Source organism: Engystomops pustulosus, chromosome 1, assembly GCF_040894005.1.
Source record: "Engystomops pustulosus chromosome 1, aEngPut4.maternal, whole genome shotgun sequence".
NCBI lineage: Eukaryota > Metazoa > Chordata > Amphibia > Anura > Leptodactylidae > Engystomops > Engystomops pustulosus.
The window spans coordinates 166,773,385-166,798,302 of NC_092411.1; the positions used below are offsets into that span (position 1 = coordinate 166,773,385).

General features: G+C 40.7%; 1 protein-coding gene across 5 annotated transcripts in view; it reads right to left on the reverse strand.

Moving 5' to 3' along the window:
* REXO1 (RNA exonuclease 1 homolog) overlaps positions 1-24,918 on the reverse strand; it is a 559,659-nt gene that overhangs the window by 387,974 nt on the left and 146,767 nt on the right. The gene's annotated exons all lie outside the window — the stretch shown is intronic.

Genomic DNA, 24,918 nt, shown 5'->3' on the forward strand with positions numbered 1-24,918 from the left:
TCATTTGTATGCACACATTGCTTGAAAAAGGTGATAAACACCGAAACGTCGCTGGTTTTGGAATAAACCCTTCCTTTTTTTTCACTTTTACTCTGGAGTGCTGCCTCATTTTTTGGATATTTATATAGATAGAGAGATAGATAGATAGATAGATAGATAGATAGATAGATAGATAGATAGATAGATAGATAGAGAATAAGCCTCAAGAGGCAAGTAGGTCTCAGGGATCGCAGAATCTAAGGGACAATAATTTGATATTAGAAACCTACTAAAGGCGTAGTCGTTTTACCATATTGATGTACCTTATCGTCGCAGCGTGCACGGCTGATGGCAACAGAAACTGAGACCTCAAATCAAAGTGAGCCCACCTGAATTTCAAACATGCTCACGCTGGCATATTCGTGTTGCGATACGTCACTTCCGGTGCGACACATATTTGCCGGAAGTCGCCATCTTGGAACACCCGGAAGTGTTCCACCGTCTCTAACACGCGCCCGGGTGATGTTGACTTCGCCAGGCCATCAACAGAGCCGGTCGGAGGTGCCATCTTAGGCAGGGGAAGGGTACCAAAGACATCGCTCGCGGCCCAGGACCTGGTAGGTTTTAAGGATACATCCCGTGCCTGTGCTACGCCTATGATACATGCCTGACTGTCCCACTAAAGTGGACGGGGAGAGATCTCTCTACTCCCTGCCCTGTGTAGGGAAAGGAAGACTATGGAGTGTGAGTACATGGGGTGGGGTATTTAACCTCTCCGCTTCCTGTCCCTACAGACGCCAAGGGGTCATCCTCCAGGTGGGGCTGTCATGGGGGACGATATGGAAAGTCATCAAATTCTAAACCTGTACCATCCCATATCCAAAGCAGTTTGTCTATAAAGCAGTAAAACCACTTTACACACGACCTGTAAGGATTACTATCCGTAAAGACATATTGTTTTTCCCATTGTATCATAAATATTTTGCAAGGGAGGGGGAAATTTTGCTCCCATTGGTGCCCCCTCCATTTGCAAATAGAATTTAGAACAAAACATGAAATAATTATTTTTTAAAAGGAATTCAGTTGTCATCAAAATGAACTCTTTCAGTTCAGGGGAATAAGTACTAAATTCATTTACACATTTTGACAGAAATCAACCCCTTAACGCTCTGCGCCGTAGCTCTACGGCGCAGAGGTATAAGGGATGTATGAAGAGGGCTCACGGGCTGAGTCCTCTTCATACAGAGGTGGGGGTTTTTGCATTTTGCGCAAAACCCCCACCGCTAATAACCGCGGTCGGTGCTTGCACCGATCGCGACTATTAACCCTCTCAACGCCGCCGGCTGAGTCGCCGGCGGCGTTTAAAAGACGGCGGCGCGCGGGCGGCGCCATCTTTTTTCCGATCGCCACGCCCCCGAACGTCATTGGGGGGCGGCGATCGGTTACCATGGTAGCCTCGGGTCTTCTTTTGACCTGCAAAAATGCCATATATTGCAATACTGTAGTATTGCAGTATATGGTAGGAGCGATCTGACCATCTAGGGTTAATGTACCCTAGATGGTCTAAAAAATAGTGAAAAAAAAAAAAGAAAAAAAAAAGTTTTAAAAAGAAAAAAAAAATAAAATATTAAAAGTTCAAATCACCCCCCTTTCCCTAGAACGGATATAAAACATAATAAACAGTAAAAATCAAACATATTAGGTATCGCCGCGTCCCAAAATGCCCGATCTATCAAAATATAAAAACGGTTACGGCCGGCGGTGACCTCAGAGGCGGGAAATGGCGCCCAAATGTCCGAAATGCGACATAAATGTAATGAAAAGTGATCAAAATGTCGCACAGTTCTCAAAATGTTAGCAATGAAAATGTTGTCTCATTTACCAAAAAGATTGGTGTACAGAGCTGTGTGATGTGTAATCTTTTTGGTAAATGAGACAACATTTTCATTGCTAACATTTTGAGAACTGTGCGACATTTTGATCACTTTTCATTACATTTATGTCATGTAAAAAGGTGTAAAAGTCGCATTTCAGACATTTGGGCGCCATTTCTAATCTCGGAGGTCACCGCCAGCCGTAATCAGTTTTATATTTTATTAATTTTTTAAACTTTATTTTAACATGCCGCGTACTGCGAAGCTGAAAAAAAATTCCAAATGTGGAAAAATTGAAAAACACGTCACGTGCGTCACGTTCTTGTGGGCTCAGTTTTTACGACTTTCACTCTTCGCTCCAAATAACACGCCTACTTTATTCTTTGGTTCGGTGCGATCGCGGTGATACCAAATTTATATAGGTTTTATTGTGTTTTAATACATTTTCAAAAATTAAACGAATGTGTACAAAAAAGAAAAAAAATGTTGCCATCTTCCGACGCTAATAACTTTTTCATACTTTGGTGTACAGAGCTGTGTGATGTGTAAAGTATGAAAAAGTTATTAGCGTCGGAAGATGGCAACATTTTTTTTCTTTTTTGTACACATTCGTTTAATTTTTGAAAATGTATTAAAACGCAATAAAACCTGTATATAAATTTGGTATCACCGCAATCGTACCGAACCAAAGAATAAAGGAAAGCTGTTATTTGGAGCGCAGAATGAAAGTCGTAAAAACTGAGCCCACAAGAATTTTTTTAAGTTTTTCCACATTTGTAATTTTTTTCCAGCTTCCCACTAGATGACATGGAATAATAAATAACATCACGGGAAAGTAAAATTTGTTACGCACAAAATAAGCCCTCACACAGGTCTGTACACGTAAAAATGAAAAAGTTATGGATTTTTGAAGTTGGAGAGCGAGAAATCGGCCGAAAAACCCTTCGTCCTTAAGGGGTTAAAGCTTGATCATGATGTCAAACTTTAAGTGTCTCTCCATTCCATTTGTTGCACCATCTGTAATAAATGTTTGGTGTTTCTTAAGAAACTCGGTATGACTAAAGTAAGGGGCTGAAGGTAATAGTCTAGCCAGTCCCTCCCCAAGGTGCACAAGCGCCTAGGAGACTGGCTTAACTGTGAGTGATCAGGTATAATTATATTAATCTCTTAGACTATCTGCAGAGCTTTTAATTTGGATTCATTTTTTGGTATGATCTTTAATTGAGTATGTGTTAGGTGGCATTATTTTGCAGAGGTCATGGTAGCAGTTTGTTGGTATTATTCAGTCATGATGCAGTGGTAGTGGTGGTATTATTCAGTCATGATACAGTGGTAATGGTAGGGCTGTGTTGGTATTATTCAGTCATGATGCAGTGGTAATGGTAGGGCTGTGTTGGTATTATTCAGTCATGATGCAGTGGTAATGGTAGGGGTGTGGTGGTATTATTCAGTCATGATGCAGTGGTAATGGTAGGGGTGTGGTGGTATTATTCAGTCATGATGCAGTGGTAATGGTAGGGGTGTGGTGGTATTATTCAGTCATGATGCAGTGGTAATGGTAGGGGTGTGGTGGTATTATTCAGTCATGATGCAGTGGTAATGGTAGGGGTGTGGTGGTATTATTCAGTCATGATGCAGTGGTAATGGTAGGGGTGTGGTGGTATTATTCAGTCATGATGCAGTGGTAATGGTAGGGGTGTGGTGGTATTATTCAGTCATGATGCAGTGGTAATGGTAGGGGTGTGGTGGTATTATTCAGTCATGATGCAGTGGTAATGGTAGGGGTGTGGTGGTATTATTCAGTCATGATGCAGTGGTAATGGTAGGGGTGTGGTGGTATTATTCAGTCATGATGCAGTGGTAATGGTAGGGGTGTGGTGGTATTATTCAGTCATGATGCAGTGGTAATGGTAGGGGTGTGGTGGTATTATTCAGTCATGATGCAGTGGTAATGGTAGGGGTGTGGTGGTATTATTCAGTCATGATGCAGTGGTAATGGTAGGGGTGTGGTGGTATTATTCAGTCATGATGCAGTGGTAATGGTAGGGGTGTGGTGGTATTATTCAGTCATGATGCAGTGGTAATGGTAGGGGTGTGGTGGTATTATTCAGTCATGATGCAGTGGTAATGGTAGGGGTGTGGTGGTATTATTCAGTCATGATGCAGTGGTAATGGTAGCGGTGTGGTGGTATACATCCAAAAATCGGTAAGAAATCCAGCAGAATGTACTAGTACCATAAATGAAACTTAACTTTTACTGATAAAATAAGTTCACAGTGAACCACAATAATATGCACATCAACCATCTAGTCCGCAAAAACACATCAGAAAGGGAGCTTGTTTAGACCTCCAATAAGCCTCGAGTGACACGGTCCCCATTAATACCTCACCGTGCTTAGTGCATTCCGGTATAGCATATGACACGGTGCATCATCTCAAAACCACAGACTAACATTAATCCGGACAGTAAGGAATAATAGGGGGATCTAAACAGTCTTCGATGCGCCGTCTCCTGGTCTTAGTGGTACTAGTCCGAAGGTACAGGACCTTCTAAGCCCTACGATTGGTTAGTATCCTGACCCCGCAATATTGCTCCTGCTCTAACAAGGACGGTCCCAGTACTGTCCCTGATAGACCACGTTAGTCTCCAATATGTAATTCATGCGCATTTGATATGTCGTGTGACTCACTCATCAGGGGAATAAAGTAATGTAGTGGACTAGGCAGCCTTGAAACTAAGTATGGCTGCAAAAGTTCCACATCAAGGGGTTCAAATGAATCAAAAACGAGCAGTGGCCTGTATAATACAAGTTATACTAATATGGGGGTTAGATGTATTGGAGTCTGCCATATTAATAAACACTCACAGGCCACTTTATTAGGTACACCTGTCCAACTGCTAGTTAACACTTCATTTCTAATCAGCCAATCACATGGCGGCAACTCAGTGCATTTAGACATGGTCAAGACAATTTCCTGCAGTTCAAACCGAGCATCAGTATGGGGAAGAAAGGTAATTTGAGTGCCTTTGAACGTGGCATGGTTGTTGGTGCCAGAAGGGCTGGTCTGAATATTTCAGAAACTGCTGATCTACTGGGATTTTCACGCACAACCATCTCTAGGTTTTACAGAGAATGGTCCGAAAAAGAAAAAACATCCAGTGAGCGGCAGTTCTGTGGGCGGAAATGCCTTGTTGATGCCAGAGGTCAGAGGAGAATGGGCAAACTGGTTCGAGCTGATAGAAAGGCAACAGTGACTCAAATTGCCACCCGTTACAACCAAGGTAGGCAGAAGAGCATCTCTGAACGCACAGTACATCGAACTTTGAGGCAGATGGGCTACAGCAGCAGAAGACCACACCGGGTGCCACTCCTTTCAGCTAAGAACAGGAAACTGAGGCTACAATTTGCACAAGCTCATCGAAATTGGACAGTAGAAGATTGGAAAAACGTTGCCTGGTCTGATGAGTCTCGATTTCTGCTGCGACATTCGGATGGTAGGGTCAGAATTTGGCATCAACAACATGAAAGCATGGATCCATCCTGCCTTGTATCAACGGTTCAGGTTGGTGGTGGTGGTGTCATGGTGTGGGGAATATTTTCTTGGCACTCTTTGGGCCCCTTGGTACCAATTGAGCATCGTTGCAACGCCACAGCCTACCTGAGTATTGTTGCCGACCATGTCCATCCCTTTATGACCACAATGTACCCAACATCTGATGGCTACTTTCAGCAGGATAATGCGCCATGTCATAAAGCTGGAATCATCTCAGTCTGGTTTCTTGAACATGACAATGAGTTCACTATACTCAAATGGCCTCCACAGTCACCAGATCTCAATCCAATAGAGCATCTTTGGGATGTGGTGGAACGGGAGATTCGCATCATGGATGTGCAGCCGACAAATCTGCGGCAACTGTGTGATGCCATCATGTCAATATGGACCAAAATTGAGGCAGTTCTGAAGGCAAAAGGGGGTCCAACCCGTTACTAGCATGGTGTACCTAATAAAGTGGCCGGTGAGTGTATGGTCACTATATGTGGTAAAAACTGGTCTCTGTGTATAGATTATCATTTAGTATTGCAGTATTATTCAGTCATTATGTAGTGGTAATAGGCAATCATGATGTTATATTATTTATTATTTTAGTACAGAGGTATCAGTGATTGTATGGTGTTTGTATGATAACAATATGGTGGTCAAGTTCATAAATAAATGGAGTTTATATGTGGTAAATTATTGGTAATACTGGTCTGTGTATAGAATCTTGTGTTCATTATCAATATGTGGGTATTTTCTTTATGTTGTGGTATTGATGTGGGTTTCAGTTGGAATATTGGTCTTATGTTAGTTAAAAAAAAAAATAACTTTTTGGTATTTTGTTCATTACTAAGAGGCCTTCTGCTGGCTATATTGGTTTATATTACTGTCACTATATTACTGTCACTAGACTCTACTACGGTCACACTGTGCTTTTTTTGTTTTTTTTTTTTGCATGTCAAATATGTTAGTTTTAAATGGTAACAGTATTGTGGTATCATTATTTGGCAATAGTGTGGCGGTAGTATTTTTTGGGTTTTGAGTTTGCGTTGATATTTGAAACAGGATAACTATGTAGGCATCTTTTTTTCCACATATATTGTTGTGGAAGGGGGCCCCCCGTTGGCTGCCAAACAGCAGGAGCCCCATCCTAAATGAGGTGCCCCATACTACTGGGACCCTTAATCTGTCCCTGCAAACACCTGTCTGACCTTTCCTAAACTTCCATTCTGGTGGAGCAGACAGCCTCCTAACTGCTAGAGCCAAGTCTAACAGCAACATCAGTACCCGTGAGCATTTATCCCCTTCGACGACGAGCTGGATGAGGTCAGGATGAGGTCCATTGTAATAATGGAGATTAAAACAAAAAAGGAATTTAGCAAAGTAAGAATTAACAGATTAAACAAACATAGAATTTACCTCTTAAATTTAATACAAAGTCAGTATATCTCAAGTCACATTTCAGACACTGCAGACTTAAGAAAATGCACAGCCATTTAGTTGGTTCCTATTAGATGCAAAATAATAGCTTTTAAATTTTGACAGGGAAGTATGCAAAAACGTTTTCCAAGGTGTTAAATGGAAAACAATGCCTCCTTTTAGCAGCCCATTTAACACCATGTATAACCTACAAGTGGTGTAAGGATATGGTGTTGGCTTAAAGGACACCTGTCATCAGGTCTGTGTCACTTGTCCTGTCACCTCTACCTGTTGGAGCAGCTCACAATGATCCTATCCCGGCCTTTATCTAGTTATTTCATACATTAATCATTGTAAAATCATCTATTTTTTATCATGTAAATGAGGCTGGTCACATGGTCAGAGGCAGTGATGTCACCCCTGTTACCCCTTCCCTCTCCTCCCCCTGCTCATGTCTGTGTGTAATGTATAGTAAAGTATTGCTGGTATCTGTGCTGCATCTGCTGACATGCTGCATCCTCCTAATACACAGACATCAGCTACACATGAATCTGACATGTTCTGCTGTAACATGGCTGCAGCCCGGAGCTGCTGTATCTCTCCTAAACACACACACATGCACACACAGGCTGCAGGGGGCGTGGCCACCAGCAAGCACATCATTATACAGCCTCACATCATTATACAGGCTGTCAGTCATGCACTGGGGGTGTGGCTGTGCCTCCCACTCATGAATAGAGTGGACAGCTTGAATATGCTAATGCTTCATTGGACATTTCACAGGTCATTTGCATACAGCTTTAGGACCTCATTGCTTAGGTTTACAGGCAGGTAGAGGGACAATGAAGGGATAGAGGCAATGCTCTCTAATGGCAGTTTATGAAAATATATTTAGTTTAGGGGGGTTATTTTGCATGACGGGTTCTCTTTAAGCCAAACCAGTATTCCTATTCCAGAAGGAAAAGACTCCCAACTGTAGACAGCACCGTTTCGACCTGGTTGGGTCTATTCAGTACAGCAACAGGAACTGGATTGGCTGCGTGAGAGGCTATTGACTAGGGCCAGACAGTAGGTGTTCTCCTTATGGAGAGATTGCCAATTAAGGCCACCTTAAAAGGCATGTGGAAACCTAAAGCCATAGATGATCCACTAGCATAGCACTAGCTCCACAAGGTAGCAAAAGGAGGCATTGTTTTCCATTTAACACCTTGGAAAAAGTTTTTGCATACTTTCAAGATCTCCTTAGTGGAGCATCTATGGCTTTAAGTCTACACATTCCTTTAATGGGCAATCTCTCCATAAGGAGAACACCTTCTGTCTGACCCTAAATTTTGACAGATCAGACTTTATGGGACAAGGGATACCGATACCCTTCATGTTTAAAAGGATACCTGTCATCAGGTCGCCATCACTAATTCTGTTACCACTATCTGTTCGAGCAGTTCATAAGGATTCCAGATATCAGCTTCACAAGTACCAGACATGCTCTCTTCTCCTATACAAATGGCTGCTTCTCCTATAAACACAGATAGACAGGCTGTTGGGACATGGCAACCAGTACCAGTAAGCACACAGAGGCAGCCACCAGGAGTGTCACATAATCATACATTCTGTCAATCAAGCACTGGGAGGCATGGCTGTGCCTGACACTTATGAATAAGCTGGACTGCTGAATAAGGAGGGGGCAATGTAGGGGTAGGGGCAACGCTTTCTAATGGCCGTTTATAAAAATATATTTAGTTTTGGGTGTTAACCTCTTCCATTGAGGCCTTTTTCGTTTTTGTGTTATCATTTTTTCACTCCCCACCTTCAAAAATCTACAACTTTTTATTTTTCCATGTACTGAGCTGTGAAATGGCTAGTTTTCTGCGTAACAAATTGCACTTCATAGTGATGGTATTTAACATTCCATGCTGTGTACTGGGAAGCGTGAAAAAAATTCCAAATGCAACAAAATTGGTGAAAAAACACATTTGCGCCATTCTGTTGTGGGGTTGGATTTTACCGATTTCCCTGTGTAACCCAAACGAACTTGCTCAATTTAATCTGTTTCAGTATGATCACTGGGTTACCAAATTTAGAATTAAAACATTTTTCATACTTCGTGTACAGAGCTGTTGGTGGTGTCATTCTTTGCGACTTTTGATGACATTTTCAATGCTATCATTTTTAGGACTGTACGAACTTTTAATCACTTATTATTGAATTTATATTTTTAAAATGGCAAAAAAGTGCCATTTTCGACTTTGGGCGCCATTTTCTGTTATGGGATTAAATGCAGTGAAAAACAGTTATTATATTTTGATATGTGGCCATACCTAATGTGTTCATTATATTTATATCAGTTCTAGGGAAAGAGGGGGTGATTAGAATTTTTTAGACTTATTTTAATATAGAACTTTTTATTTTTACTATTTTTCAGACACCCTTTGGTACTGATCGATCCTACCATATACTGGCATACTACAGTATAACAGTATATGGGGATTTTCCTCCGCATTCACTACAATGTGCTAATCGGATATTGAAATCAATGGGTTTAAACAAAATAGCTTTGGGTCTTCAGAAGACCCTAGGCTGTCATGGTAACCCGAGAGTCCACTCCATTTAGCCCTACAACCAGCCTACATAATTTTATGTCATATAATTTTAATGCCTTCATGATTGGCCATAAAATTATAATATACTTTTATTCAAAACCATTAAAAATAGCAGGGGCACATCAGGTAGGATGTGCCAAGTATAGGAGTAGCGCCCAACACACCCTTTAAATGACCCTTTAAATAAAAAACAAGACACACCAACTTCTTTTAACAAAACTAGTGAACTAGACAGAATTTAAAACATATCACGATATATCAGTGTTATCAACATATAAATATGTTACAAGCGGTGGGGTGTGGCTAACTGCTGAATTAGCAAGACATGTTCTAGAGGATCTCCGCTACAGCCATCGCTGTCCACAGTCATCCTTCCCCTAAAGTGCATTCCCACACCAGGGGACCACCACCATAAGCATAGGGGGGCTCCTACAAATCTGCAAGTCCTGTCGAACCAGAAGTGGTCTATTCACCATTGGTTGCAAGCACAGCCCCAGCATAATCCAGCATATATGGGAACGCCGTGGTTCCAATAGGTAAGGCTATTTTGCACATGTAGAGCTTTCTCAAACCACCTTGTCATGTTCAGAACACCTCCCTTTAAAAACACTATAATCGCGAGCAGTGTATATTACAATTCACAGTGCAAAAGAAAACATTCTTTCACCGTTAAAAACAATATGAATGCACATTAAGAAAAAATTGTTTTTCTTGCATTTTTTCACAGAAAAACACTTGAAGGGGTAATTAAACTCATTTGCCATACATAAACATTTATTCAATTGGATGTTAATAAAAAAAAAAGTGAAGATAATTCATCATAAATGTAGCCATGTTGCCTTTAGAAACTAGATGGCTTCCTCGGATACGGACACCTCATATTTTGGTAGCCGTGGCCAAACATGCGCTATTGAGCCCTGCCTGACTTCCTGGATTCAGCGTTCATTACAACAGGAAAGAAGCGGGACATGTAGTAACTCCCGGACATTACATATACAAAAACCTTTTGTTTCTTTGTGAAATCACTAGTAGAGGTGGTCGTATTCAAGGACATAGTCTTGTTCCTAAGGGACCATATGACTACATTTATGAGAAATTATCTTCACACGGGCATACTTTTTTTTTAATAGCGTCTAATTGAAGAAATGTTTATTTATGGCAGATTAATGAAACAGAATGCAAATGCCCAGACGAGAATACCCCTTTAAGTCGTTTATGTCAGAAAGTCCAACTGGACCCATCGTCTCAGATTTTATGATCTTATAAAAAGGTGGCATATTATTTTTCCTATGTAATAACGTTTACAAGGACAATAAATTATGTACACAATGAAATGTATAAAGTCAAAAACGTTATGCAAAACCCCTCCTATTTTCAGAAAATCAGAAGGCGAGTACACTTTTCTTGACTCGAGTATAAGCCGAGGTGAGCTTTTTCAGCACATTTTTTGTGCTTAAAACTGAAAAATTCAGCTTATACTCTAGTATAAGGTATATTTACATGTAACCATTAGATTTATATTTATATCCATTGTTAAAATAATGATTTCTGTAAACACTTGGTTTCTTTTTGAAAAACTTATTATACATACCTGCTGTGTATTTCATACACAGATGTCTTTTAACAAATAGAAAACATGTATCCTAAAAAAAATATTTTTGTTTGTTAGAAACTGTCCTTCTACACTAAAGTCACGCCCAAAAGTTTTGAGAATGACACAAATATTATATTTTCATATGATCTGTTGCCCTCTGTTTTTTATGTCTGTTTGTCAGATGTTTTTATCACATACAGAAATAGACGTGCAATCATTCTATGAGTAACAAAAGCTTTTATTGACAGTTAGAATAAGTTAATGCAGCAAGTCAATATTTGCAGTGTTGACCCTTCTTCAGGACCTCTGCAATTCTCCCTAGCAGGTTTTCAATCAACTTCTGGACCAAATCCTGACTGATAGCATGCCATTCTTGCACAATCAATGCTTTAATTTTGTCACAATTTGTTGGTTTTTGTTTGTCCACCCATCTCTTTATGATTGACCACAAGTTCTCTGGGGAGTTTCCAGGCCATGGACCCAAAATCTCTGTTTTGTTCCCTAAGCCATTTAGTTATCACCTTTGCTTTATGGCAAGGTGCTCCATCATGCTGGAAAAGGCATTGTTGATCACCAAACAGCTCTTGGACGGTTGGGAGAAGTTGTTCTTGGAGGACATTCAGGTAACCATTCTTTATTCATGGATGTGTTTTTAGGCAAGACTGTATGAGAGCTGACTCCCTTGGCTGAGAAGCAACCTCACACAGGAACGATTGCAGGATGCTTTACAGTTGCCATGAGACAAGACTGGTGGTATCCATCACCTTGTTTTCTCCGAACAAGCCGTTTACAAGATGTTCCAAACAATTGGAAAGGGGATTCATAAGAAAAAATTACTTTACCCCAGTCCTCAGCAGTCAACTCCCTGTACCTTTTGCAGAATATCATTCTGTCCCTGGCGGTTTGCTGCCCTCCTTGACACCAGGCCTTGCTCCAAGAGACTCCGCCTCACAGTGCGTGCAGATGCACTCACACCTGCTGCCATTCCTGAGCAGGCTCTGCACTGCTGGTAGCCCGATCCCGAAGCTGAAACACTTTTAAGAGACGGTCCTGGTGCTTGCTGGTCCTTCTTGGGCGCCTTGGAGCCTTTTTGACAACAAGCGAACCTCTCACCTTGAATCCCTTGATGATGCGATAAATTGTTGACGGAGGTGCAATCTTTCTAGCTGCGATACTCTTCCCTGTTAGGCCAGTTTTGTGCAGTGCAATGATGACTGCACATGTTTCTTTAGAGATAACCATGGTTAACGGAAGAGAAACAATGATGCCAAGCACCAGCCTCATTTTAAAGTGTCCAGTGGTGTAATTCTTACTTAACCCCTACGGGATTCTGCCTCTTTTGGCCTTTAGGACACGGCCCCATTTTTCAAATCTGGCCTGTGTCACTATAAGTGGTTATAGCTTTGGAACGCTATGAAATATCCAGGGGATTTTGAGATTGTACTTCAAATTAGTTTAAAAATTTGCATGAAACTAAATTTGACAAAAATTTGGAAAAATTCTTTATTTTTAACGTGATAAATTCTCAACTTTTGATGCAGATAGTCATAGCACCCAAATAAATTCATAACTTACATTTCTCAAATGTCTGCTTTATGTTGGATGTTTTTTTAAGATTCCACATATTTTATTAGAATGTTCTAAGGCTCAGAATTTGGGGACCGTTTTTCACATTTTTTTGGAAAATCAGTAAAACCCGTATTTAGAGTGACCTACTTGACTTTGACTGTGAGAGGCCTAAATAATAGCTAGACTCGTAAATTACCCCATTATGGAAACTACACCCCTCAACGTATGAAATTCCCCTTTTAAGAAGTTTGTAAACCCTTTAGGTGTTTTATAGGGGTTAAAAGAAAATGGAGGTGCAGTCTACAAATTGTAATATTTTTTCACAATACACTGACAGGCGCTGATTTGCTATGTCAAATTGTACAGGCTAATTTTTTTTTTTTTTAATGTGCACCTATAGGGGCTTATTTCTTTTGGTGGCATTTCTATGATAGACAGCTGACAGCCGCTGCTTCTGGTGCCGGCTCAGTTTGTGAGCGGGTGCCAGAAGCAGGACGTTATAGCACGTCCCCATGCGCTTAGCATCTAGCCACGGGGACGTACTATAACGTCCAGGTGCACCTAGGGGTTAATCATGACAGATTGATCTCCAGCCCTGTACTCATCAACACCCACACCTGTGTTAATGGAGCAATCACTAAAAACGATGTTTCAGTGAACTGAAGTTTCAGTGTTGTACTTGTTTCATAAAAAAAACCTACAAATTCTGTAAACTCCTTTTGTGCCTAGCCGCACGATAAACACATCATCCAAATATCTGAGATATGTATGTGTGTAAATCTCAGCAATGGATTTGATATGGAACCTACATGTTGTTCTTCTAATGCTGCTAGAAACAAATTTGCCAGGGTGCAAGCAGCGGGGGTCACTATAATGGGCGTTTGTTTTTGCACAAACCACTTTTTGGTAAAAATGAAAGCATTATGTGACAATGTAAAAACTCCAATGCCTGAAAATTAAATCCACGAAGGATTCCTCTCAACCTTTGTTCTGTAGGGTCCTTCTAAGGACTTGTACACCTAATATTCTGCAGAATTTTTGTATAAATACTCTCGGCATTTATGGAGGTTAGATGTCTTTCAGATTCTTTATATAGCAATCCCTCAAGAGAAGTACCACATTGCCTCCCTTGTCTACCAGTTTCACAATAATATACTTTCTAAATTTTAGCCATTTAAGAACAGAGGACTTAAAGCATTTTTTGGATTAACCAAAGCTTGTAAATCATTAATGACTTAATTCTGAAAATACTCAAGGTGTCCACCGGCAGACAAGGGCTGGGGGGCAGAATGTGGAACCCACCGTTCCTTTTGAAGGCATCAACTTTTTTAGGTGTCATAGAATATGTCTTGCTTACGTCTGGATCTTCAATCAAATTAGCCAAAAGTAAAGCATCGGAAATATCTTGAATATGCTCTTCTGTCATGGGGGAACATTTCCTAAAGCCCAGAAGTCCAATTGTAAATTGTATTTCACCCAGTTTCCTGATGTCAACCTTATCTTCAGATTTATTGAAAAATACCTTTAAGTTTAATCTGTGTACTGCCTAAAAAAAGGTTGATTTCAAAGGAAACATCCCATTCTTACAGGAAGATTTTATCCTCCTGATATTGCAATGCATCCTTATATGCTCAGAAACCTGTCGGGGGTCTTTTTCTGTAGTAAAGTCGTTACACTGACTTTAGAAGAAGTAGGACGCTGAGAAATACTCTAAGTGCTTCATTAAACCTACTGGGACATGGTTAAATGCAGGTATTCCCCAAGGCAGTTTTAAATGTGGGCACTGCAACTATTGTAGTCAAATATTGACAAGGCATTTTCTGCAAATAGGAGGGGTTTCGCATAAAGTTTTTGACTTTAGAAATTGTAGAACCTCTTGATCGCGTACGTAATTTTCTGTCCTTGTAAACATTATTACATAGAAAAAACAATATGCCACCTTTTAATAAGATTTCAGCAACATTGTAATTCTATAACATTAAAGAAGGGGTCCCCCAGACTGATCCAACAAATGACAGTCTTTAAAGGAAACCTACCACTTTCAATAGTACTTCAAGCAGCAAATACCGAGCACCAGCTCATGGTGAGCTGGTGCCAGAGCACATCTTCGTTAGGTTCATAAACCATTGTAATGCTTTTAAAAACACTTTAGTACGCACTCGGCACACCATGCGAGCCTGAATAGGAAGTATTTGCTGCTTAGAAGTACTATTGGAAAGTGGTAGGTTTCCTTTAAAGTTTGCAAGTATCATGCATTTAAAAAAAATTACCCAAAAGGAGGAGAATTCCAAAAAGATTTATTAAGAGAAGAATCAAAATGGATCAAAAGACTGGGGCGACTTAATCGTATACAAGAAAAACGTCTCCTTTTCTTAATGTTGTGCATTTGTATTGTTTTTAACCCCTTAAGGATTTAGGATATTTTCGCTCATTTCTCACTCTCCATCTTCAAAATTCCATAACTTTTTCATTTTTCTGTGTACAGAGCTGTGTGAGGGCTTATTTTGTGCATAACAAATTTTACTTTCCCGTGATGTTATTTATTATTCCATGTCATCTAGTGGGAAGCCGGAAAAAAATTACAAATGTGGAAAAACTTAAAAAAATTCTTGTGGGCTCAGTTTTTACGACTTTCACTCTGCGCTCCAAATAACAGCTTTCCTTTATTCTTTGGTTCGGTACGATTGCGGTGATACCAAATTTATATACAGGTTTTATTGCGTTTTAATACATTTTCAAAAATTAAACGAATGTGTACAAAAAAGAAAAAAAATGTTGCCATCTTCCGACGATAATAACTTTTTCATACTTTGGTGTACAGAGCTGTGTGATGTGTAATCTTTTTGGTAAATGAGACAACATTTTCATTGCTAACATTTTGAGAACTGTGCGACATTTTGATCACTTTTCATTACATTTATGTCATGTAAAAAGGTGTAAAAGCCTCTGGCTCATTGTAATGGATAGGCAGAAGCCAGGTAGCCTCGGGTCAAACGAAGACCCGAGGCTACCATGGCAACCGATCGCAGCCCCCCGACGACGTTCGGGGGAGCGACGATAGGAGGTAAGATGGCCGCGCCCATGCACCATCATGCTTCCAGTGCTGTCGGCGGCAAAATTAAGGTTAACACCCGCCATCGGTGCAAGCACTTGGATCATCGGCGCCTTCCAGGGGGTGAGAATGGGTTCATGAATTAATCTGTCGTGATGATTTAGCACAGTAAATGAATAACCCTGCACCACTACTCTGCACAGAGACTTATCAGGTGTCCTTTCTTATGCCAGTACATGCATAGGGCTATAGATGGGGCTGTGATTTCTAAGTCTCCAGAGAGGAGGCGTTTATGTATTTGTGGGTCCATATTAATATATGTGGGGTATATTTCAATCCTTCTTTTAACATGGCTCCTTTGTTGACCAACCATAGAAATAAAGTGTCAATTTAAAAACTTCTGCCTCTGTGGCCGTAGTCATAAATTTACCTAAAATTATTGCATTGCGAAAACTACTGTAAATTTGGAGCATGTGGATATCCTAGTGCCCAGACATATTTTCTCTCAGCTGGACTGATTACCTCACTCTTTAGCACTTTCATTTGGTTTTTATAACGGTCAACTTCTATGGTTGTTTGCAACTATGCCATGCCTCTTTTGCCCAGTTCCCTTCAGTGGAGAAGGCCTTCTCCTCCTTTCCCCTTCTAAGGGTTCTGCAATCTCAGGGTCCTATAAATCTGGTATCCTCTAAGAGCTGTTAAGGCACCCACAAGAATCCCTCATACCCAGATTAAAATCTCCCCTCAGGCGGCAGAATGTGGAGCCCTTCAAGTAGCGGCAAAATTGGCTGCTGCAATGTGGATGATTTGGGCGCCTGTTGCTGCCAGAGTCACCCACAAGATAAATCTCTAAGACACAGGTTTGATTTACATGCGGAGCGACGCAGCACCTTTCTGGCTGCTTCATTGCTCCGTACGTTGCAGTTTAAATATGGCTATATATTTTTTTTTTTAAAGGGGCGAATACTGCTATAAAGGGGGGCTTTATATATATTTATACAGGGCCAGATTCTTTTTTTTTTCCTTGGGGGGTGGCTGTATATATTTACATGGGTCAAGATAATTTTTTCCTCGGGGGGGGGGGGGGATGGGTGTATATTTTCCTTGTGGGGCCTGCAAATATGATAGATAGATAGATACAAAATGGAAATGGCAGGCATCACTCCAGGGTTCAGGTCAAATGAACTCAGGTCCCAGTCTCAAGGCATTTCACGGATCAGGGACACACAGAAAGCCAGTTGAAATTTGTGCTGATAGACCACGTGCCCCCCCCCCCCTCAGACGGGGAGGGAACAGAGAGAAGATCCTGAGAAAATGGAATTAAAATGGATATCTAGACTGAACACTTTAAAACCCAACGGGTTAAACGTCGAGTTCAACCTTGGCAATGTTTTTTTGAGGGACAAGCCTCAATTCTTGCTTTTGGTGTCTGGAGCTATTATATTGATCCCCAACTGTTTCTAGATAGGAGACTTTTGCATGACTATTGATATTCGTCTCTTTTTTTCTAGATATAACTACGCCTTCTAATATCTGAAATTGAATAGAGAACATTCAGCAAGCCGAATGACAACCCTTCATGTGGAAAAACCTCTTTTTCCTCACTATCTGGCTTTCATTTTTGTTATTCTGTATTTATTTAGACATTAAAAACTTCATTTTTTTCTAAAATTTGGCATAAGTGTGGTGACAATCTTAAGACTACATATCATAGTGATAATATTGTCTCCTCATACTATCCTGTGTTCATACTATTTAACCATGGCCAGAAGGGTGGCGTGAGTGTTCGCCCTGAGAGGGTGTGACCCTGGCAGTTTCATTCCAGTGCTATATGCACAAATTTTCGGACACAGGTTACACTGCTATATAGGTGAAATGCTAAAGCCGAGTCCACAGTGACCACCTGTAGCGGAATTGAGCCCTTTGATAGGCTCTTTGGTTACCATGGAGACAGCATGTGGCATTATCCACACCAATATAGCAGCGTTACCACAGACGGGGCACACAATTTCAAAGTTGTGCTTACCATACGCTGGGCACTCTTTTCCATACTATTACAACCTATACTTACCCATCCTTTGTCACACACATATCCATAGGTACGATTTTCTCTAAGACTCGCGGCCCTAATCCACTATGGCCGCCCGGCAGCCACTGAGATGTACTGCACATTCGTTGGATTTCGGCACATGCGCAGTGTCATTTCTCAGATGCCGACGGGCCAATTCAGTAGTAGTGAGGCTTCCACGTCAGAGGAGTAACCACATAGCTTGCTGGGTAATTTTAACCTTTCCTTAGCCGAATATTGCGCTTTATTTTCACTTATGTAATGATACTTAACACGATATTTATGCTTGTATACATATCTATTTATGTATTCAGAGTATATGCACATTATATTGTATAACATGTTTTATATCAAGATCAGTATATTTATATTTTTGTATAGAATGCACTGGCACTTTAATGGCATACCCTCTATGCATATGGCACATTGTGTTTCCTATATATAACCGGAGTGGGTCACTTGTAAAACTGCTTGAGAAAGGTGTATTACACCGAAACGTCGCCACTTGTTCCAATAAAAATCACCTTCAGGGTTCAGGTTAAATGGAGTGCCGCCTGCCATTTCCATTTTGTATACAAGTAAGGACCTGGCCAAGATCCTTGGGGGGCTCTGCACCCCTCCTTTTGAGGAGCTGCTTTCACTGTGCCGACTTGAATTTTTCATGTTTATTAGATATATAGATAGATATATTATAAATAAACTGGGGTTGGCTATGTGTGAGGCTGTATATAAATTTACTGAGGGGCTTTTAGATATAATAAAACTGGGGTGGGGAAATCTACCGTATATATGTGGTGATAGGGATTTTTTTATGCAGGGCCCCAACAGCCCTCTTAACTTTTGTAAGGCGAGTCATAATTAACCCTTTGAGGGAGGATGAGATGGCTGCCGGCAGCGAGATGACAGAGTAAAAGAACGACACAGTCCAGTCTATAGATCCACTCAAATCACACTGTTAATTTCAAACAGACACAGCTGTATTTTAGCACATAGAAATCAGCATTTGGGGTGTTGTATGAAAGGAGATAAGGCACTTAGATTCTATTGGCCATTATGTTTTTTTTACCAGCACATTCTGGGAAAAAGTTAATTAATTGTGCTCAGTTCTCAGAGACCTTGTACACAGATATTGTTTATCCTAATTTGCTGAGAAGGAGATGATAAGTGGGCTCCAGAATCATAATATTATGCAGAATCGAGGAAAGACTGGCTTCTCATTAAATGTCAAAGGGTATTAGTTGACAGGCGAGCAAACAGGTTACATAAAATGAAGTTTGAATCATGACATTAACTTGACAATGGTCAGGGAACATGGCCGCTGTATCCAAGATGGCGGACAGTAGTCAAGATGGCGTCCGAAATATGAGATGGCTCTAAATATGGGGCAATATATTAAAATGGGAGCCTGTATTTAATTAAACTGAGGGGGTGGGCTATATATTGGGGCCAAATAGCAATTCAACAGGGCTGGTGGACAATACGGGAGACTGTAAACTACTGAGTTCTGTATACAGGGCTGGATTTCAATAAAACTAGGTGGGGCTGTATATGGGATACAGAATATTACTAAGCTTGGGAGCTGTATATGGGATACACTATATTACTAAGCTGGGAGGGCCGTATATGTGGGGCCAGATAATGTTTAAGCTGGAGGGGGATCTGTTTATGGGAGCCGTATATTATTTAATTGGGGGGGGGGGGGTATTTGAATAACATATCTATACATATCTCTCCACATAGATACACATATGTGTGTGTGTGTTTGCCTATATACATACACATATCTCAAGTTCACAGCTGCACCACTTTTAGAGAACTTGGTTCGGGTGCTTGCCCTTCTCAATGGTTTGACTCTCCACCTCTTGTTACAAAAAGTAAAAAAATGCACACCAAAGTGGGTACTTTATTCACCCAAGTGCTACGTTTCGGATCCTCTTCAGAATCCTTTCTCAAGCCAAGTGTCAAGGATACAAGTTCATTCTTATATACAAATCTCATACAATCATGTGACATTATCATGTGATAAAATCCAAACTACAATACATCTTTTGTGTGGTCATAACGTGTACATTTAAAGATACATCTTTACTTATCATCAGCAGTGATGTTATAAAATGCATAAGATATCAATTACATTGTTCAAGTGAAAGATTGTACCTGACACACTACACAGAGGATCCGAAACGTAGCACTTGGGTGAATAAAGTAACCACTTCTTTTTACACTATTTCTTTTAGGAGCACAGAGTTGTTATCCAGGAGATTTATATTGTAAGTCACTGTGGTATTTTTAGGGACACCAGGTGGAGATGTGCTGCACGGAGCTAAAGACATCTGGCCGTGAATTCAGAATTGACACATCATGGATTGGAGAACCCAGAAAAAAGTGCTCTTTCTGATGGAAAAGCTTGTCATCTATAAAAGGTACTAGATGCCACTATGGATTCTCAGAACCTGTAGTCAGAAACACAGTGTCAGTGAGCCTGCCTGTGGGGATGTTAATTGTTAGTTAAGTTTTCAGCATTTACTGAACAGGGTGCAGGCACTGGAACAGGATTAGGCTACTAAAAAGGAAGGGGGGGTAGAATTTTAATATCCACCTCAGGCAGCAAATATGCTAGAATCGGCCCTGCTCATACCCTAATTGTCTGAAGACTGGGTGGCTCAGGAGTCTCACACCTCGCTATTCCTGGCAGCCAATAACAATTTAAATTCTATATAACACATGCCAGGTTATTCCATATGCATAGGATTGCCCGATTCTTGGTGTCACCAATGCCGGTATGTTCATCCAGATTTCATCCACTTTCTATGCTATAACTATGTTGGAGAGAAGTAGTTTCTCGGTTATCTGATATCCTGATTAAATGGTCCCAGCTTCCCCATCCTGGTGCCCATTGGGTTTTACCCGGAAAGACGATTGGTTACATTTTGAAGCTATAGTCCTGAAGGTAGTACTCCTTTGGTATCGCAATACGATATATGGCTCCCACGATTTCTAAGTGAAAAGGGTTCTGACCTTGCCATATTAAGTCTATACTTTACAAACCCTGTGGCTGCCCAGACAAATTCGAGAAGGCATAGGGCTCCCGATGCTCTTCCTCTGACACCTTTTAATGTTTGCAGTCTCAGGGAGGTGCTACACAATGTTAACTGGATATTCTTTGTTCTGTGGTGGGTACCGCTTGCAATCTTGTGTTTATTGTTCTCTGGAGAGATTACTAAATGTGCTGGCACTAGATTATTGATTACCTACTGACGTACTCCCCACCCCCATTGTCCATTTAAACTTTTCTGTTGTCTTTGCTTAGCTCCATCGGGAAGGGGTTTTTGGGACTAGTATTAGTCACCAATGGTGTGCCATTCTATGTATATTATTTCTAATGTACTTCAGTTAATGTTATTGGTTTTGTTATACTGTCTGTTTTACTTAATATACCAATAAAAAGAATTAAAAAAGTGGGTCTGCACTAAGTATCAAACTGTAATATACATACACACATGTTCAATGTAGAAAATTGGTTGATTATATAGAGGGGTTTGAATGCTAAATATTTAAATTTCATTAAAAACAGTAATTATCCCGAAAATAATAAATTCTGAAAATACGGAAAAGCAATATTCGATTTGTAAGCCACGTGACATCAAAATAAATTATCCAGACATTTCCAAAATTATTAAAATATAAAGTAGACATATGGGAAATCTTATTCAGCAACTTATTTAGGTGGCAAATCTATCTGCATGAAAAAGCAATGATTTCGAAATTTTAACATTTTTCAAAAAAAAAAAAAAAAAAAACATTTTTTTTGGTTGCATTACATGTTTGGTTACACTAAAATGAAGAACCCTATGTGTATGTGGGTGTGTGTGTGTTGGGGGAATCTCAATTGCTGAAATAGGCAACAGTGTTCAAAAGTTATAACCATATCAAGAGACGCATGTCAGAATCTTTATCTATAGGCTCAAAAGGTGGATTTGATAGGAATTTAAGGACCTGGGATAGGACCCAAGGAGGGAATTTAGACCGAATGGAAGGGCAGAGTCTTAATGGGGCCTTGACAAACCTAGAAATCCAAGGATGACTGGGCTGTGTCTTGGTCAAAGAAGGCCGCTTAAGCTGACACTTGTACCTTCAATGTGGCTATTTTTTTCTCCTTTTCAGGGCCTAGTTTAAAAAATTCTACAACACCAAAATCGGGGTTATCCATGTCCATTCTTTTCTGGCCTACAAAAGACAAAAAGGCCTTCCATGTTCTTAGATAAATTCTGAATGTGATAGGATTTGTGCCATTTTGAAGGGTGGTACCTACTTTAGAAGAAAGGCCCTTTTTCTCCAGGATTAATCTATCAATAGCCATGCCATGAGATGAAGACCCTTCACCTCTGGATGATAAATAGAGCCTTGGAATATCAAGACTTTCCTTTCTGGTAGGATCCATGGATCTGCTATAGACATGTCCCTGAGACTTGATAACTAGGCACAGCGTGTCAAAAATGGGGCGATGAGAAAGACTCTTGCCCTGTCCCGCTTTACCTTTTCCAGAAGTTCTCAGAATCAGAACCCTGGGGGAAAGGCACATAGCAGATGATGATGATCTCAATTTTGGATGAAGGCATGTATCGCTAAGGTTTCTTCCCTGTAGTTGAGGGAGAAGAACTGTTCCACCTTTCGATTTTCCCTGTTGGCAAAGAGGTCTATTGCCGGAGAGACCCACAGTCTGGTTATCGTGTAAAAAACTGTCCTATTCTGGGCCCATTGGTGGATAATCCTGAAACTCAAAAGTCTGCCTAAACATTTTCTGAACCTTTTATGTGAACTGCGTTTAAAGACCCCAGGTGTGTTTCTGCCAGCTGAAATACATGGGAAGTAATCTCCATAAAGGTGTTGGACCCCTTGTGTCTCCTTGTATATTACTGCTGTGGTATTGTCTGTTCTGATGGAAACCCCATGATTCTTTAGAAGAGGAAGGGCCGCCTGTAATCCCTTTAGGATAGCCAACAAGTCTTTTCTGTTGGAGGATAGTGCAACATCTTGAGGACCCCAACAGCCTTGAAATGTTTTGCCCTTCATGCCCAGGGGCTGGCGTCTGTGTTAATGACCTACTTTGGGCTTGAAAGGGAGACCTACTCTTAAATTCTGAGGTGTTAACCACCAGTTTAGGGATTCTAGAACCACTGCAGCGATTTCTATCACCACATCTAGGGAGGCTGGCCTTTTGTCCCAACACTGAAAAAGAAAATTCTGAAGTACTCTTGAACGATATTGCGCCCATGGCAATGCTGGAATGGTTGTTACCAGACAGCCTAGTTATGACATTTCCGCCCCCTGATAGAGGTCTGTGGAGTGGATTTTAACCTGGTTATGCTTCCCTTTATTATTTCCTGTTTCTCCAGCCGAAGAAACAACTTTTGGCATTGGGAATCAAAGTATCCCAAGAAAAACTTTTTGAAGGGAAGGACATTTCTAAGTTTATAAGCCACCCTACGTAATCCAGAATTTTCCAACCCTGACTACCTGGTCCTTTAGCGCTTGCTCTGAGGGACCCACTAAACGGAAGTAGTCCAAGGTAGGTATGAATAGGCCGCCATTTCTGAGGTCATTTTGGTAAACCCCCTTGGCGCTAAGGCTATACTGAAAGGGAGTGCTCTGTATTGAAACTGAAAGATTTCTTGTCCTATATGAACAACAAACCTTAGGTATTTCTGGTATTCTGGATGAATAGCTACATGGTAATAGGCGTCTGTTAAAATCAATAGGCGTCATAAAAAATCCTGGGAATAACAGATTTAACATGGATTTTAACGTTTCCATTTTGAAGCGTGGCATCCAAAGGTGTTCGTTTAAAGCTTTCAAATGTATTATTGTGCTTAAGGAACAATTGGGCTTTTTTAATCCAAAAGAGTGTTGAGAAAAACTCCCTGACCTTCCTCCCCTGAGGGTACTTGACTTGAAGACTTTTTTTGGAGAAGAGCTTAGCAATTTTTGAGAGCATTGCTACTCCATTGGTCTCCATTGGGATAATCTCCCTGCCACCTGGGGTCTCACGTCATTGTGGTGGGGGACGGGTCTGTTTGGTTTGTTCTCAAGGTTGGTTAAATAGGACACACTGCAATGGTCTAGAAGATCCAAGCTTTGAATCTTTCTCTCCCCTCTGGAACATTTTACTCCGAAAGGCCGAAGGGGTCTGGATCTATAGGGTATAGAGGAGGAAGGAAACCCTTTTTTTCTTGTCTCCCACTTTTTCCAGCAGGTCATCTAAGATGGGACCAAAGAGAAAGTTACCATCACAGGGAATACCACAAAGTCTACTCCTGGAAGCTTTGCCTCCAGACCAGTTTTTAACCACAGTGCTCTCCTTGCAGAGTTTGACAAAGCTGCTGATCTAGCTGTAAGTCTCAATGTATCAACTGAATTCCACACCCTTTTGAATATAAGCCACAGAGGATTTAAGAACTTCCCTAGTCATTTTACTCTGTACATCTCCCCCTAGTTGATTTAGCCACAGCAATAGAGAGCTGGCCACACTCGCTGCTGCCACCGCAGGTTTAAAGGCAGCAGTAGAGGACTCCCAAGTTTTGTTTTTTTTTTTTTTTTTAGAAAAGCTGCCATTTTACAATCCATGGGGTATTTTAAAGTACCTATGTCCTCAAAAGGGAGAGAAGAACCACGGGACATTTTTGCTATTTTTGCTATTGAGGAATCAATATTCCTCAATTTTTGTTGGAGGGCCCCAGGGGGATGCAAGATCTGTCTCAAAAGGATATTTCCTTTTAACCGCCCTAGGAATAAAGGACTTTTTATCAGGGTTTTGCTATTCTTTGGAGATTAATGCAGAAATGGTACTATGCATGGGAAAAGTGCGCCCCCACTTTTCTGCTAAACCCTCAAACATAATGTCCTGAACTGATTTGGGTTCTTTTTTTATCTTCAATGTCCATTGTGGCTCTAATCATTTTCAGAAAATACAAACAATTACAAATAAAGGGCACCCCGTCAGCTTTTCCTCTGAGACTGAGGAAGCTGTTTAGACTCTTACTAAAAACTACTTCTGAATTTGAAAATTCCCCAGGTCTAGTGACCGCAGAGGAAGGTCCTGGGAGGTCTCTATTTACGAACTCAGATCGTGTATTCAAGGTGTCTTTGACCGTCATCTGAACCTCTTCTCTAAATCACAGACCGGAGGGAATCAAGCCATGAGGAGGATTCCTCTAACTATTTTC